We start from the raw sequence: 16,020 nt of genomic DNA on the forward strand, positions 1-16,020 counted from the left end.
ACTAAAGTGGTTGCCTGGTACCAAATGGCGTTTTCTTAGTTATCACACTACTTGAGCGTCATTTGGGAGAGCCAGTACTATCCAGAAGAACTAGCCCGTGTATCAAGCAAACATGCCTTTCACCATAATATAATCTGAACATATAAGAACATTCAGTAGCCATCAACACATACTTTCCTGGTAGCTATTTTTAAGTTCCCACAGACATTGGATATCTCGGCACCCCCAAAGCATAAAAGCATAAAAAGGCATCAAATACTTGTTGACTTGAAAAGCCAACTGCCAAGGCCTCATTTGGGTATTAGCAGACTAACACTGGGTTATATGTTATAAAAGCCATGGCTTTCTGCAGGAGTTTGTTTTCCATGTAATGCCTCTCAAGTACAGGACCAGATTTAAAAAGCAACACAGCTGAAAATATCAGTGTGTTTTAGATCTGAAAAATCTGTTTTATTTTTATCAACCTTCTAGTATTTTATGTGTGTACGTATATGTATGTATAATCAAGTAAAATATCATGAAGCCGGCTGTCAAAAAACTTGAACAAATATCAACTGTGATATGAAAGCACATTACCAAGAGTGAGCCACTCAGAGCCATGTTTTTAACTTGTAGGGCTTTTATAACACGGTGCTCTAAACTGGGCAGCTGAAACCGCTAGACACTGTCTCACAGTTCCGGAGACCAGAAGTCCAAGATCAAGGTGATGGCAGTGTCAGTTCCCCTTGAGGGATATGGAGGATACTCTGCCCATACCTCTTGCCTGCCTTCTGAGACTTGCTGTCAACCATGGTGTTGTTTGATAGAGGCACCACTGTGATCTCTACCTTCGTCATCACCACGGCCTGCCCCATTGAACCCAATGTGTATGTTTCTCTGTGTATTCCAAAATTCCTCCTTTCATAACTAAACTAGTCCTATTGGTTTATGGTTAACCTAACGACTTCATTTGAACTTTATCATCTCTACAAAGACATCCTTTCTGAACAAGATGACATTTTGATGAGCTTAGTGCTTCAGTGTATATTTTAGGAGGAAGCACATTTCTTCCTAGCAATCATAATGGTTATTACTTAAATATACCTATGTTCTGGGCCTTGTGCTAAGTACTATGTTAGCGCTCTGTAGCTACTCATTGAAGTAAATTTATTTTTCATCATTTTTACACAATAATAAATGCCTAGAGAGTTTTGCCATTACAACTTGGGTCTGTTTTACTTCAAAGGCTGCATTTTTTCCACTCTGTTGGTTTCTGGGAGGTTCAAACTTGCAGAGATTTCAGAGGCTATCTGGTCTAATCCATTCTTTTCATAGTTAGTGGGCCAAAGGAAAAACAAAACAAAACAAAACATACTATTTGTAAAAATCTACGTGTTTTCTATATTCCAAAGAAACAATGAAATTGGCCTTTGGAAAAGTGAAAATTGTTTTTCTTGAAGGAGAAAGTCTGGAGTGGCTTACAAATACTTTTTAAAAAATTCCTACCTTATTCCTGAGGGTGGGGAACTTGGATACTGCAGTTACCTGCAGAGAGGCTGAAACACACAGATACTGAGTGTGTTGTCTGTGATCACCCAGCTTATAAACACAGATCATATTTATGTGATTTGATGACGTCCCAAGAGCAATCGTATTTATGTGTGAGAGATGTGAGTGTCTGCATTTGGGCATGTATGTGTATGTGTGTGTGTGTGTGTGTGTGTGTGTGTGTGTGTGTGAGAGAGAGAGAGAGAGAGAGAGAGAGAGAGAGAGAGAGAGAGAGAAATGAAGAAGAAGAAGAGAAGGAGGAGAGGAGGGATGGATTCTGAAGACAGGCCTAGCTTGACTCTCCTCTCTCTCCCATCTCTCTTTCTTTCTCACTTTGAACTAGGAAACATTTAATTTTCTTTTTTCTTGAAAGCTTATTTCTTTAACTTAAGAATTTGAGATTACCCCCATCTACTTCAGATGTCTGTTTTATTTCTTCTTCTGTGTAAGATTCCAGCATCTTCCCTTGGGCCTTTCTTGGCTTCTTTTGGTCTGTGGATTGTAGCATGGGTATCCTGTACTTTACGGCTAATGTCCATTTATAGGTGAGTACATACCATGTGTGTCTTTCTGGGTCTGGATTACCTCATTCAGTATGATCTTTTATAGTTCCATCCATTTGCCTTCAAGTTGCATGGGAAAGCAGGTAGCAGGGCTGGGGTCAGGTGTCAGGAAAGCAGGGGTGGGGTTGCAGGGTGAACTGGGAGAAAGAACAGAAATAAAAATCTAAAAAAAAAATTAAAACAAACAAACAAAATCAGATAAAGGAGCTACCACAAGTGCTTGGTCCAGTCATTAGCATGGTCAGGGAAGACACCTTCAGAAAGACCTCAAAGGAAGATCTTGATGCTAAAATCAACAGGAGCGGGGAGCTAGCTGTTCAGATGGAGGTGGGATTGGACTGGCAACTGACATGCAGGAAAGTCAGGCATGTAGAAACTGCAGCAGTCTCAGAAGACGAGGCTGATGCAGAGGTTATGGGGGTGGGTATTGCCATGGGTGATGATAGGAAGAAGTCTCTGCAGTAAGGATGCATTTGGAAACTGATAATGTAGAGATAGGATACATCCTAGATTTCTGTAAGCCCAAGATTTCTGCACATATTTACTGAGCTGTAGAAACCCATGGTGAAAAGGGCTTTTGAGTTGGAAAACCAAGCATTATGAGGTTAATATGCAGGATGCTTATTTGATACCCAAGGATCTCCACATCTCATGGATGCAGAATTGGGAGATACTGCCTTGTGTGTTGGGGTAGGAGTGTGGGTAATAACGGGCCCAGGACGGTCTCTTCTCAAAGCTGAGGTCATGCAGTCCCCTGTGCTTACATCTTGATCTTTCTCCTCTTCCGGTCATTATGTCAGGACTCTTGGTGATGATCAGTTAACTAACAGAGAAGGCACATTCTTAATGGTCAAGCTACTACCTCTCTTCATAACAGAATCACCGTTTTTCTTTTCTTTTCTTTCTTTCTTTCTTTTTTTTTTTTTTTTTTTTTTTGCTTTTGGCCTTGGAGGCACATGAGGCACTGAGTGAAATAGTCACCCCCCTCTAGGCACACACGGAATCAGAATGCTCCTCATCTGTCCTAACAGAATAATGAAAAGGACACCTGTCTGTCTCTGCACCGTGACTTCCAGGCCTCACCGCTGAGCAAGATTTAATAGCCTGAGCTCAAGGTACTTTAGCTTTTCATATGCCACTCAAAGGGAAACCAGGAACAACCTGATGTCAGTTTAAGACAAATGAGGGCAATAAAATGTAATCTGCTGTTAACCATTTGTGCTTTTTTTGTGAGTTAGGCTCCATATACTAATTTCTAGTTTATCACAATGCTCTCATCCCTGCACCTCAAGGCATAGATGTGTCGCACCACTCACAAAAGTTAGGCAACAAGCCATTCTCCAGGCTTACTATCACTCCTCACAGAAACACCCCCTTCCTCCTCCCCCCCCCCCCGCTGTGGTAGTAGGGGACTTTGCTTCTGAGAGTCCCAAAGCCTCAAATATTAGGTTCCAAATGAACCATGCTAGAAGGAAATGTGTGGTCCAGGGCCCTTATAAAACTTAGGTTTTGGTTTTTGTTGTTATAGTTAGAGACAGTGTCGCTTGAAACTTGTCTGCTTTTGTTTTTTGACACTCATTTACTTATGTGCATGTGTACGTGTGTGTGAATGTGTGTGTGTATGTGTATATGTGTGTGTAAATGTATGTGGCTTTGTTTGTGTTTGTGTATATGTGTGTGAGTATGTATGTGTGAGATTATGTGTGTGTGTGTGAATGTTTGCATGTGTATGCATGTGTATATGCATGTGTGAGAGAGTGTGTGTGTATGTGTGTCTGTGCATGTGTATATGTGTGTGAGGGTATGTGTGTGTGCATGTGTATATGTGTGTGTGAATGTGTGTATGTGTGTGCATGTGTATATGTGTGTGTGTGAGTGTGTGTGTGTGTGTGAATGTGTGCATGTGTGTGCATGTGTATGTTTGTGTGAGAGTGTGTGCTCATCTGTGGAGGTCATAGGACAATTTGTGGGAATTGATTCTTTCCATCTACCGTGAGGGCTCTGGGGATTGACCACAGGACACCATCCCTCTACCTGCTGAGTCATCTCTCCTGCCCAACCTTTCTCAAGTTAATAATCAACTGAAGTGATAAAATAGGGAAAGAGAAGTCAATGCACTATTAACATACAACATTAGCAAAACATTCAGATGCTGAAGGTGAGGCCCCTCAGTGTGTCCATGCTGGGGCTTTGGAGGCATGATTAGAGTATGAGGGCATAGACGGGTAGGTATTCTCTTACAGGTTCCTGAGGGCATGATGGGAGCTTCAGAGGGAGGGCTTGTTGGAGGAACTGGGTTCTTAGAGCTGTTATCCTGGGAAGGGGGGCTCCATCTCTAAGCCTTAGCCCCTGCTTCTCAGCCACCACAACTCTCATCAACTACATGTGTTGGTCCCTGTTTTGTCTCACAACAGACCCAGAAACAGCAGAACAAGCTAATCATGGACAGAAACCTCCAAGGCTGTGAGCCTAAAGAATCCTTCCTTCCTTAGACCTGTTCTTCATGATGACAAGCACTAGCATACTTACCTGGTAGCAGGGTATTCTTAACGTGTTCTAAATGCTTCATAGAAATCATTAATAATATTTTCCACACTTGACCAGTTCCACAGAGTCAGAAAAAAGATTGGCCCAATATTATCTGCCACATGCTGTCTCTTCCAGTGTCTCTGTCCTTCTATGGTCTTTGGTATAACAGTCACGGACACTTGTGCATCAGGGAGGAGTTGCTGAAGAGTCCTGAAGTAGCATTTTAGTTTCACTGGATGCCGTGGGATGCTTTCCAGTTACATCTGAGCAGCTTCCAGGCTTTTAAGTGCTTTGGAAACACTTTGCACTTCCCACTCTCTGCCTGAGTCTTGTGCCAGGGTACAGGCAGGGCTTCTGGGAAGGTTCAGCCTTTCCTATAAACCAGAGACTTGAGCGGTTTTCATCTGTTTCAACTTCCTGCCACACAAGAGCTAGTGTTTCTGTCTCCGCATGCTCATTTCTGTTCCTCATTCTGGTTTTTCCCACCCTTCTCCCTATCCTCTACCAGTAAGTTACAGCTCCTTTGCAGACTCCCCCTTCCTCTCCCCCGCCCCTCCAAAGCCAGAGTCATGAGACAACTTTCTCTTTTGTTCTTGCTTTTACTGCAGAGAATATCAAGTCTCAGAGGAAGTGCATGGTATCTATATTTAGTTGGTGGTAGAACAAGGGGTTGCTCTCAAACACGTCAGTCTTATGACTTATTTTTCACTAGAAAATATTTTATCTATCTATCTATCTATCTACTATTTATCTATCACCTAGCATATATCTATATCTATCAATCATCTATCTATCATCTGTCATCTACTTAATTTGAGTCAGCGTCTCGCTATGCAGCCAAGCTGGCCTAGAACTCAGGACCCTCTTACCTCAGCTTCCTAGGTGCTAGGATTATAGCACATAACACCACTCTTGGTTTGTTCTTAAAATCTATATTCCTAAAGGTCTACAACCTTTAGTGGCTGCATACCTAAGAGAGGAACAAACAAACAAACAAACAACAACAACAACAACAAAAAAACCAAAAGAAACCCCTGCTTGTCTGGTCCACAGAAACACAAATAGGTATTGTCCTCCCTCTCTTTTCTTGTCAAGAATTTTTATCTATTTCAGGGCTGTGCATCCTGCCTGGATTTTCCTGCCTTATTTCAGCCTATGGTGTGGTTAAGTGGGGCTGGCCACCCTGACAGTTCTGAGTGCTTAGGAGAGCCTCCCAGAAGCCCTCTTTCTCTCCCAGTTGGAAATGTGATCTTTCTTGCGTGAGGTCTCTTAAAGTGGCTACAGAAACTTTGAGGATCCTGTGAGCTTGTGCTTTAGGAGCAATGACCAGATCGTGCCTGAGGGATTTCAGGTCTTCGGAATGTGTGTTCTCTAGAATGAATGTGGAGGAGACCTGAATCAAAGAAGATTCTCAGGTATTGTTTGGAGCTGGATGGAAGGCGTGGAGGTGGAAAAGTTACACACACTTAGAGAAACATTTTATAAAGAAGATTTTGAAGGTTAGCTTTAACTGTCCACTCAGTACAATGGGAATCCCCTGGCAAAGAATCCCTGGGTAGGACTGTCTGCATCATGTTAGCCCATGGGCACGTCTTGGGGTGGGGGGCGGAGATGATTGACTTGATTTCCCTAAGATGAAGGCAAACCCACCATAAATGTAGTGGCACCTTTTGAGAGTGGCTCAGTTAAAAGAAAATGTAAAAAGGAAATCTTTGCCTTCCTTCTTACTGGCAAGTTCGTATGGACATTGCTGCTGCTGCTGCTGCTGCTTCCTTTGCTGAGGTTAGAACCTTCCTTCTCTAGGTTTGCCACAGGGACTGAAGCAGTGCCTTTTCAGGGATCTGTCAGGCCGTCAACACCAGATTGGGACTGCACATTCAGCCTCCTGGTTCTCAGCCTCTCCAGTATGAGACAGCCATTATAGGAATACGTCATTTGTAAGTCAATCTAACAGTGTCCCCTTGAATATACACTCGTTATATCAGTTGTGTTCCTCTAGGGAGACCTGACTCATTTTAAAGACTTACTGATTTGTTAGATCTTGGGGCTGATGAAAAGAGAGAAGGCATAGGGCCTAGTCCTGGTTTAGACATGTTTCGTGGTTTAGTCAGTCAGAATAGCCTTCCCTGGGATGTCCAAGTGTGGAGGGAGTTGGCTACGCAGTCTGGGACACATGGGAAAACTGCAGACTATCCTGTTTGTTCTGGATTGCCTCCGAAATGCCCTTCTACTAATGCCTATGTGTTTGAACACTTGGTCTAAAGCTGGCGGCTCTGCTTTGGAAGGCTGTAGAACCTTCAGGCTGCAGGACACAGCTTGAGGGAGTGAGTCACAGAGGGTGAGCCATTGGGTGATATGACCCTTGGCTGCTTGGGGCTAACTCCTGGTCAGGGACTAGCTGTCGAAAGCTCTCGCCAGCACGCACAGCATGACTCTTCTGGCCATGCATTCCTACCACGGTGCGGATTTGGTGGATTTCAGTCCCTGTGAAACTAGAAGCCAGAGTCAACACCACTCTTACTCATTTCTGCCAGTAATTTGTCACTGTGGCTACAGATACACACAGGTGTGCAGCTCATGTTCCCAGTGGAGCACGGAACTGGGCACGTTACAAAGGGGTCTGGAGTTAGATTTGTGGGTAACCCATGTTGAGAAGAGTTGGATGTGCCTGGTGGAGAGTGGGTGGAGATAGGAGAGGAGAGAGCCAATGTCAGAGCACTCACCACTGGCAGTTAAATAAAGAGAGAAAGTAATATGGTAAGATAATGTCATCAGAGATAAAGGGCCTCACACAAGCAGTTATGAAATTTAGAGGCTCTTTCAGGCCAGCACACACATTTTGGTAGAAGAGATATTTTATCACCCTTCTTCCAGACTCATAATCTTATGTAAATTGGATACTGTCAATTTTTGCAGTAAAGCTGCAGGTCTTAAAATTTACATGCTGGATTTTTCCATCATGTCTTCCTGCATGCCTTGCATTAAACCTCGATGTAATTCTCTCACATTTCTTTCATGAAATCATAGAATTTCATGAGTGGAAAAAAATCACATCAGAGACGCTTTGAGTCTTTGACTTTGCTGGAAGTGAATCCAGATGGGCTGTAAAATCCCTTTCAAGCCCAGTCCTCAGAGGAGCCTATGGCTTTACAGCATGAAGCTTTTTGTGTGAGCTTCTCAGAGGAGGCTGATCCGGGTTTCAGCCTGCACTTATTTAACTGCAGAATGCAGTGTTTTTCCCCAAACAAAACTGTTCTTCTGACAGAGTCATGTTGTCTTCTTCTTTGCATCTTCATAAATCGTTACAGAGTACATTGTGGGTGGTGCTGGAGAGATGGCACAGTCCTTATGGACACATCCAACCCCGCAGATGACTTGAGTTTTGTTTCCAGGCTCACATGAGATGATTTCTAACACCAGCTACAGGGGATCCAGTGTGTTCTTTTGGTTTCTGATGGCACGCAGAACACACACACACACACACACACACACACACACACACACACACACACACACACACGGAAAGGGCCTTAGGTTGTATCATATTTCCTTAGATTGCATCATATTTCAACATCATGCATGTTTTAAAAAGTACGAAAAGTACAAAAAGTAGAGCATTTCATAAGGGCAGGGACCCTTTCCAACTTGTCTATGCCATCTGTTTCCTAATTTTCTAGTTAATTTGGAAACTGATTGGATAGATAAATCTGTAATGTATTATCCAGTGGCTTTGGGGATAGCAATGGAAATTTAAAAATCTCATTTTCCTCCTTTCTAGGCTGTCAGCAGGAATGGAGAGAGACAGTGTGCTCATGTGAGAGGCTACCTCCTGGCAATCAACCCAATTAACAGTTAGTGGAGTGTCACTGCATTGAATGTTGATTAAGAAGATTTAGACACTAATACTCACCTTCTAGCTTAATTGATGAAAACTCTAAAGCTTGTTAATATTAAAATCTGATCCGCCCACACTCACTTCCCCAGCTTTCCACATTGATCACGGGAAAGAACAGATGAACATGGGGTGAATATTGTCAAGTTGTGAACAAGAGGCTCCCCAAGGTCATGCCTTAACTCGACAGGCAGGAGCAAATGTGACAGGAAGAGTACTTGGTTGGTAAGCCCATTCAGTGTTTGGGTCACAAGGCTGAGGCTAGCAGCACAGGGCCACTCTGGCATGGAAAGCCAGTCACCGATAGCTGCTATAGTAGTTTGAAGAAAGCGAGAGATTGACTTTCTCTGAAAGGATCTGTTGCCTGGCTCATCGTCTGGAGAACCCAAGTTGCACTGAAGAGGAAAGATGCAGGGGTTTGGACCGGCCTAGGAAAGCAACTTTCCAGTTTGGAAGGAGACTTGTAGCGTGGACACTTTGTAGAGTAGCCTCATGGGAGAGTGAAATCAAGAGTTGGGGTGTATGTAAAAACAAAATGGCAACTGGCTTTGGTGGGAAATGGGAGAGCAAGCTCTGAACTAGATTTTATGCAACTGTTCAAAAGTCCAGAGGTATCACTGATCTGTGCTCCCAAAACTTCGTGGTCAGAAGCTGCCTGGAGGTTTAGTATCTTTCCTACTCAGAGTATACTGCTTGTTTGTGAGATACCAGGGGATCCCTGGTGCTGGAATTTGTTGCATGTTGGAGTAAGCTGAATCTGAATTCTGCCTGTCTCTACGAACTGTGCGTGTCACCAGCAGGACACTCTGCAAGAAGAGCCCTGACAGGAGACCATGGAGGAGAGGATGCCCTGTGGGGGAAAAGTGGTTCTGTGTTGGTTTAAGTAACTGTGTGTGCCTTTTACAAACACCTTTGTAAACCCTTTGGTCCAGCATGTTTTTGTGAATCTCTGTGAACATTTATGTTGTAGCCACTTCAGGTTTTATTAAGAAACACAGTGAGCATGGGGCTAAGTGGCACAGCTTTGTATACTAAGATGGAGGAAGATGGCATTATTTCTGTAATCTCAGCATTACTGAGGAGGGAGAGGTATGAAGATCATGAGTTTGAGCTCAGCTTAGGCAACACAGGCAAAGAAATCTCAACCAAATAACTGACCGACTGACCGACCAACCAAGCAACCAAACAAGCAACCAACCAAGGAACCAACTGACAAGCCAACCAAAAAGCCATATGGTTTAACTGGATGGACTGTTGTGTGCCCCGGAGCTTCAGAACTGAGGTACTCCCAAGTCACTCAGACTGAAAGACAGGCGCTAAATTAGAGTCCTGGCTTCTATCTTTCCTTATAACCTCCCTGAGACTGATCTCATACAGTTCACACAGAAATTGGATGACCCTGGCAGTTAAGCAGCTTCGTGAGTACTGCCCACCCCACGGCTGCCTCCTGTTATTTGCGCTGGATTAAAAATCACCCGGTGGCTTGGTGAAAATCTGGCTGAGGAGATTTAGTGAACGCAGATGGAAAAAAATGTGTGTCATTTTGTCCTGAGGGGGATTTAGGTTCTGTCTGCTTGGCTATACCATGTATTTGTCATCAGTTACCCCTATAAATATCCCGTGATTCTGGCAAAGAAACGAAACACATTAAAATCTAGTACATCCTTAAACCCTGGTCTGGCTCACTGAAGCTAAGCTTAAAGGAGCAGGCATCAGAACCTGTGTATATGGTCTGTAAAGACGTAAAAATCCGTATTTTACAATGGATTGCTATTTAAAAAGAAGCAATTATAGATAGTGACAACAATTTTCACAATATCATTGATTTTCAGATCTATTGAGTTAAATTGGGCCTCAACTAGAAAATACTGCAGTGTTTCAAATATAATGGCCACTTGGGGGCGCTGCTGATGGCTGATTTGTCTTCCATGGTGCCTTCCTAGACCTAATTGAACTTGGTCAGATTAATCGCACAGAATTAAATTGGTCATGGATAAAGCTAAGTAATATTGCTTAAATCCCCACATGGGGGATTTGACCAAAAAAACCCACTACTGTTTGTAAAATCTACTTTATACTATTTTTTGAAGTTGGTCACTTATTCCAGGCAGTATTTGTAGTCTGTCTCAACACTAAGTTCAGTCACTGACTTTTTTTCTCCTTTCCACGAGTCGCTTATTCTTGTCTTTACGTCTTGTCTCATTATCTATGCATCTGAACCCTGTGCTTGGAATTACTGCAAGTAACTACTATGGCCAAGAATCTAATCTAATAAGACAAGTTATTTGTAAAAGACCAGCATTATAAGCGGAACAAATTGAGTTTATGTTTAGTTCCAGGCCAAGAAACTGAAGAGGAATAGTCAGACATTTGTTTGAGTAGACAACTTGTTTTACATGAAATAAATAAAAGCCTTTAAAGACACAGTGAAAGTTGCTTTCCTGTTTTCTGTGCATGGTTGATTGTGGATCTGCTGTAGTGGAAAAGAACATGTTGGCGTTGGCCTGAGCCAGGCTCAGTTCTTGGCTCTGTTATTTACTAGCTGTGTAACTTTGGTAAAATTAATTAACTGTTGTATTTTCTAGGTGTGGCGGTGGGGATTCAGTGAGCTGGCATGCCCTCGGGGCTTTAGGTGTGTTCGAGGTGCCTATCTGGGACTTCTGTGTAGTAACAAATGAGGCTTCTTAAATATATTCTAGAAGGATTTACCTTAATTAAAAAAAAAAAAAAGTCATGGTAGCAGTTTAGTGATGAAATGAATTTGGGGAGGTCATTGTAATAGAGAAATTCAGGACAGTAACCTTGGAAGATTACTTGGGGCCATTTGCTATGGGGGTGCTTTTTGTACTCAATATTCAGAAGCAATTTGTAGAGACGGGGGATCCAATTTCGTCTTTCTGGGGAGACCGTATGTGAAGGAGTGAGTGATTGGGTCGCAAGTGGTTCTCGTTTGTCCACCTTTTTTCTTCGGCTTGGGCTAAATAAATTCTCTGAGCCATGCGTGTCATTGCTGGCTGAGCAATAGGAGACCTGCAGGCGCCCGTGGATGCTCTTGGCACAGCCAGCTCTCAGGGTGCTGACCTTGGTCCTGTCAGAGGAGTTAAGCTTTGTGATAAAATCATGGCTGAGCAAGAAGTGGCCAGGCAGGCAGGACTGACGTCCCTTCCAAACAGCTTACCCCTTTTCTCACTGTCTCCATTTCTCTTTCCTTTGGAGCACACGACCTCAAGAGACTCTCGTCTTTGGCCCATGTCTTTTCTTCACTTATTTCAATACTTGTTTGGAGCCTAGAATCCAGGTTAAACTTCCCTCTGGATCCTAAATTGTTCTAAATCTGGCATTTAGCAGTAAAAGCCCACTATTTCTATTGTCGGCTTTAAACCCTGAGCCTAAGGAGAGCCATGCACTGCTACTGGCTTGCTGTTCTCCTGTCAAGGAGCTCCCACCAGTGAGGTGAAGTGTAACAGGAACGGAATGAGATAGATACGAGATCCTGTGGCTGGGAGAAGTTGTTTTGCTGCAAGGACTTAAATTTGAAACACATGTTACTTCATGCAGTTAATTCAGCAAAGAAGGCTGCAGCCGAGCCTTGACTTCATCCCTTGCTTCAAGAGCACCTGAACGGGAAAACAGTGCTCACCCCTACGCTCCCTTGTCTGTGTTTAGCGTCTTGATGTAGTTATTTTGTTAATTGTTGTTGGAGCCATGGAACAAATGAGGCTGCTGGAGAATTAAAATAACCACTTTCCCCTTCCCTGATAAAACAGTTCTGAAGATCATGCTTTCTGGTCAGGGTACCATCTGATAGCATCTGCCTTCTCCCATTTTCAGACCATTAGTACATCGCTAGGGAAGAGCTATGGTCAGATGACTGACTATTCGTGCTGTGATTCACTTAGAGACTTTAACACAAAAGAGACATAGTATCACTCCAGTCCCAAGTTCAGCTTTTAAAAGTTTGTAAACAAGACAAGCACACACACATGCACATGACCATGTGACACAGAACACACGATCATCAAAGCCTCATCTATCTACTAAGTGGCTTTTCACTGAGAAATATCACTGCTATTTGATGTAGAAAACAACAACAAAAATTATTTAATATTCTATCTAGCCATATAAAGAAGGTGCTTCAAAACCTACACTGTACTAGGTACGAGTTGAGTCCTGTTTTCTTATTTGCAAACTGAATCCAATGCAGGGGCACACGTCCTGGTGCCTGCTGCACAGCACACACTGCAGAAAAAGATGTTCTTCAGTTTTATTTTCAGCATCGTTTTCCTGCAGCTTTGTGAGTGACTAGCACCTTGTAAGTAGGAAAGAAAAAAATTTTTTTAAACACATGTAATGTGATGTCATTAGATGGCACATTGATAAGGGAGTTTTAATTTACCATCAGTGAGTCAAGAATCCTCGACACAGGAAGACTTGTAGCTTATTTGAAACCAACAGGAGGACAGGAGGATGCACATGTGTCATCAGTGAACTTCAAGTGAGTTCTTAGTGTGTGATGGGGGAAGGTTGCTCTTTAATGTAGCGGATATTAGTACCTTTGTCAGCTTATTTTTAATTTTCTATTAAACCCTCATCATCATACTTTTAATTTTAATTTATGGACACTTGTGAATCTATGTAGAGAATAGTTTGATGGCTGACTTGCCTTCAAAAGTTGTCGGGGTGACCAATCTAGTTACTTCTAGATCTTCTACATTGCTCCATCACTCAGACTATTTCAAAGAAGATTTGAGGCATTGTGTCTCTAGAACCGTGAGAGTCAGCAGGTATGACTAGGTGAGGGTGTAGCTCAGAAGTGTGATTGATACAGTTCCCAAATTGTGGTTATCAAAAAATTCTGAGTTGTGAGCTCACATCTCTCTCATGCACATACCCTCTCCCTCTCTCATCTTCTTCCTTCCTTCCTTCCTTCCTTCCTTTCTTCCTTCATTGTTTTACAAATTAAGCATGCTTTATTTAACTGCATCTTATTTTGATGGCTTGTACATTTAAAATCCCATTAAATCTCTTTCTCTTTCCAAAAGGATAGAGGTCAACAGGAGATTACGCAGCAATATGCCTGGTCATTAAACAGCAGTCCAACGTTTTTGAGATACATGTGATAATTCATGGACGCCCAATTCCTTTGTGACATCAATTTAACTTATGGCTATGTTTTACAAACCTGAAATCCTCGTGACCTTTTAAAGCAGTAGTCATCCTAACGATGTTGACGTGTACTAAAAGTTCCTGGTGTACTGCTTGCCTCATTTCTTCAATCCTCTTAGAATGTGCTAAGTCTTATAATTTTTAGACACAACTTTCTTGTAGTGGGGTGTTTTCTTTTTAACACAGACTGTACTATCCACTGACACTTGTTTGACAGTTGCTGCTACTGAACATTTAATACATGCTACCATTAAACTATAAATTTAGCATGAAAGAAAGTTAATGCATGTGCTACCAGTCTTTTAAAAATGTTATTTAAATACTTTATTCAGATTACATCTCATTTGTTATCCCTTCACTTGCATTTTCCAATTCCCCCCTTCTTCCCTCTTTTACCCTATTCCCCTCTCCTAGGCCTGTGACAAAAGGGGACCTTCTCCCCCAACATATGATCACAGCCTATTAAGTCTCATCCTGATAGCCTGCTTCCCCTTCCTCTGAGTGCAACTAGGCCTCCTCACCAAGGGGATGTGGTCAAAGAGGGGGCACTAGAGTTTATGTCAGAGTCAGTTTCCACTCTCCATACGACGTGGAGAATGCACTGTGCATTGGCTAGGTCTGAATAGGGAGTCTAGGTTTACTGTGTGCATTGTTCTTGGTTGGTACAGTAGTTTGAACAGACTCCCCTGGGTCCAGATCCGCCAGCCTTGAAGGTCTTCTTGTAGGGTTCCTGGAGCCTCTGGGTCCTACAGTTTCCCCATTCGCCCATAGCTCTCTCACTTGGAGTACCAATAGGAAGTCCCAGAATCTGTTCCAATGCCTCACTGAATGAAGACTCTCAGAGGACATCCCTTTTGGGCTAGTGTCCAATTATAAGTGAGTATATACCATGTGAATCTTTCTGGGTCTGGGTTAACTCATTCAGGATGATCATTTCTAGTTCTATCCATTTGCCCACAGATTTCAGGATTTCCTTGTTTTTAATAGCTGAGTAGTATTCCATAGTGTAAATGTACCACAGTTTCTTTATCCATTCTTCAACTGAAGGACATCTAGGTTGTTTCCAGATTCTGGCTATTATGAATAATGCTGCTATGAACATGGTTGAGTAAATGTTCTTGTTGTGTAGTGGAGCATCTTCTGGGTATATTCCAAGGAGTGAAAAAGCTGGGTCTTGAGGTAACCCTGTTCCTAGTTTTCTGAGAAAGCACCAGATTGGCTTCCAAAGTGCTTGTATAAGTTTGCACTCCCACCAGCAATGAAGGAGTGTTCCCCTTTCTCCACATCCTGGCCAGCAAGTGCTATTACTTGAGTGTTTGATCTTAACCATTTTGATGGTTGGAAGATGGAATCTCAGAATCGTTTTGATTTGCATTTTCTGATGACTAAGGGCATTGATCATTTCTTTAAGTGTTTCTCAGCCATTCTGTACTTTTCTGTTGAGAATTCTCTGTTTAGTTCTGAACCCCATTTCTTAATTGGGTTATTTGGTTTGGTGGTGTTTAATTTCTTGAGTTCTTTATATATTTTGGATATTAGACCTTTGCCAGGTATGAGGTTGGTTAAGATCTTTTCTGTAGGCTGTCCTTAGTGCCATCAGTCTTGATGTGTGAGCTGATTATAATTTCCTGTACATTGGAATGAAATTACTTGACTCTGGGATATTCAGAGTCCACAGATCATAAAACACATTAGAGCTTGGCATTGACGCCAGCAAAATAAGATAAATATTAGTATTAAAATTGACTTTAACATTTTCTGCTTCTCCAAATTACCCTCTACAAACATGAGACAAATCTATGTGAAGGAGTTTGTCATGTTTGAACTTATACCATGGCCTGTGCTAAGGTATTGGCTTTATATACATTGGCATGTGTAAGGCCAAACATGCATATTTATTATCGTATATAAAGTTATTCCTTTCTTAATATCCAGGTCCAAATGATCTACATGAAGCTTATAATTGACATGGAATCTTAAGTCTTGTTTAATTGTCTAGTCTCTAAGTTTCTTTTTTTATCACTTGGCATGTATTATGTGATTTTCATTGTGGGGTTTCTTTACTTTTTTGGTACAGTAGTGTCCCAGTAAGCTAAGCTGACAGGAGGTATTTGCTTCCACCATCTTTTCTGTAATGTTTTGTCCAGCACTAATGTTACTCTCTATACATGTTTGGCAGAATTCCCTAGTGAAAACATCTAAGCGTGGAGTTCTCTTTGTTGAGAGATTTTTTTTTTACACTATACATTCTATTTCTTTAAGAAATGCAGGGTTATTCATATTATCTATTTCAGTTTGAAAGAGCTTTTATCACTGGTTTCCTTTAAGGAATTTGTTTATTTT

This window comes from Acomys russatus, chromosome 3 (genome assembly GCF_903995435.1).
Source record: "Acomys russatus chromosome 3, mAcoRus1.1, whole genome shotgun sequence".
Classification (NCBI taxonomy): domain Eukaryota; kingdom Metazoa; phylum Chordata; class Mammalia; order Rodentia; family Muridae; genus Acomys; species Acomys russatus.